Here is a 2,497-nt window from a genome sequence, read left to right on the forward strand (position 1 = left end):
TGTGTGTGTGTGTGTGTGTGTGTGTGTGTGTGTGTGACTGTGTGTCTGGGTTTGTCCCCCCAACATCCCTTGACAACCGATGCTGGTGTGTTTACGTCCCCGTATCTTAGCGGTTCGGCAAAACAGACCGATAGAATAAGTACTAGGCTTACAAAGAATAAGTCCTGGGGTCGATTTGCTCGACTAAAGGCGGTCCTCCAGCATGGCCGCAGTCAAATGACTGAAACAAGTAAAAGATTAAAAGATTAGGTATATTCAATAAAAATTTCGGAGGGGAAATGTTCTCTTCTATGACAGAGTAATGCGGTAGATATCCAAATATACGAAAATCCTCTACTGGTAAAAAGAACAAGGAAAGAGTCACCGTTTTCTAAAACATGGTATATTTCTTCTTGTGCCAGTTTAGCAAAGAGCTTGATGCAACAGAAGGAATTTAAATTCCACAGCTATAATACACACACACACACACACATACATATGTGTGTATATATATGTGTATATATACATTCAGAAATACATACACACGCATGTATATATATATATATATATATATATATATATATATGCTTGTCCATATATATATATATATATATATACACATACATTTATATATATGATATGTGTGTTAGTGTGTATGTATGTATACATTCTTACGTAAATATACTTTTATATATAAGTATATAGCTACAGGCACACGTATAGCTATGTGTTTGTACATATGTATATATACTTTGAGAGAGTTACATGTATATGTATATATAACTATAGCCCTGTATGTGCAAGTATTTGCGTGTGTGTGTAGGTGAGTGTGTGTGTGAGTGTGTACGTGTGTGTTTCTAGATAATTTAGCTTTGTGTGGTTGTTCTATTAATGTTCTAAAGGCGAAGTTAATTCATTTTACGTTTTTAATTCAATAAAACAGAAAGCCGAGGAAAATTAAGGTTTGAAAGACTGTTTTGTAAAAAGCAATTATCTGTACGTGCCATGTGTATGGGAGAGTCTTCAGGAATGGTAGGTGAAGAAATAGATGAGAGATAATATATAGACGCAAAGAAAAGGCTGTGGAGTTGGAAATAGACTCAAGGAATGAGTTAAGGTTACATAAAGGAAGGAAGAAAGAGGCGAGAATAATGCAAAAGAGGGAATGACGGAAAGAGATAATGAGAGAATGAAAGATAAAGAACGATATAGGGAAAAGGTTGGAGTTTGTGTGCAAGAGATAAATGGAAACAGAACGGTGTGGAAAGAGAAAGAGAAAGACTAAGTGATTGAGAAAGAGAGAGAGAGAGAGAGAGAGAGAGAGAGAGAGAAAGAAAGAGAATGAGAGTTGAAGAAAAGTGGAGAGAAATGTGTGATTGTGTGTGTAGGTTTAACTTTATGCGTGTGTGTATGTGCAAGAGTAAGAAATATTTTGAATATAAAACTCTGTGTGTTTATGTGTATATGTCTGTGAAAGCGCAAAATGAGGTGTATTTATACGCATGAATGTATGTATGGGTATACGAGTGTTAGGGTGAGAGAGAGAGAGAGAGAGAAGGTGAGAAAAAGTTTTGTGAAGAAGGAAAGAGAGAATCAGTGTGATCCTGTATGTGTGCAGATGCACGTGTATTGTGTATAGGAATGCTTCTGTTCTTGTGTGCGAATATTTGTGTGCATGTGATTGTAGATAAGAAATAGCTATTGAAAGTTTGTTAAAATACAAGACGAAATTTCAGCGAGTGATGGGCGAAATTTCATATATAACTCAATACAATGTACGAACAGTAAGAAAGATAACAACACGAGTGTATATACACATACATACATACATACATACATACATACATACATACATACATACATACACACACATGTGTTTTATCTCTTACTTAAGTCATTGGACTGCAGCGTTGCTCGGGGTAGCCCCTTGAAGAATTATTAGTCGAATGTATTCACCCCCAGTACTTATATTTTTTTAAAGTCCCGTGCTTATTCTATCGGTTTCTTTTGCCGAAATGCTAAGTTACGGGTACGTAGACACATCAACAGCGATTGTTAAGCAGGGATTGAGGACAAACACCGACACAAAGACACACACACACACACACATATATGTATACAACTTGCGTCTTTCAGTTTTCGTCTACCAAATCCACTTACAAGACTTTGATTGTCATTTATTCCAACACATACATGTGTGTGTGTGTGTGTGTGTGTGTGTGTGTGTGTGTGTGTGTGTGTGCGCGCGCGCGTGCGTGTTCCTGTTCTTGCACTATCTAAACGGATTCCGTATTTGAAGTGTCTTGTGGATCTAATGAACAACAGTACTTATTTTATGTTTGGCATTTCTGTCAGTTACTTTTCACCAAACCTATTATTTACAGGGACCGAAACCAACAAACACCGGTAGTAGAACATAAATGTACTTCCGATTGCACAACGTCACACAATCCCCTGCACATGTACACACCGACTGCTACACATATAAACATATATGTATTTGCGTGTGTGAGTGAGT

This window comes from Octopus bimaculoides, chromosome 19 (assembly GCF_001194135.2).
Source record: "Octopus bimaculoides isolate UCB-OBI-ISO-001 chromosome 19, ASM119413v2, whole genome shotgun sequence".
Taxonomy (NCBI): Eukaryota; Metazoa; Mollusca; class Cephalopoda; order Octopoda; family Octopodidae; genus Octopus; species Octopus bimaculoides.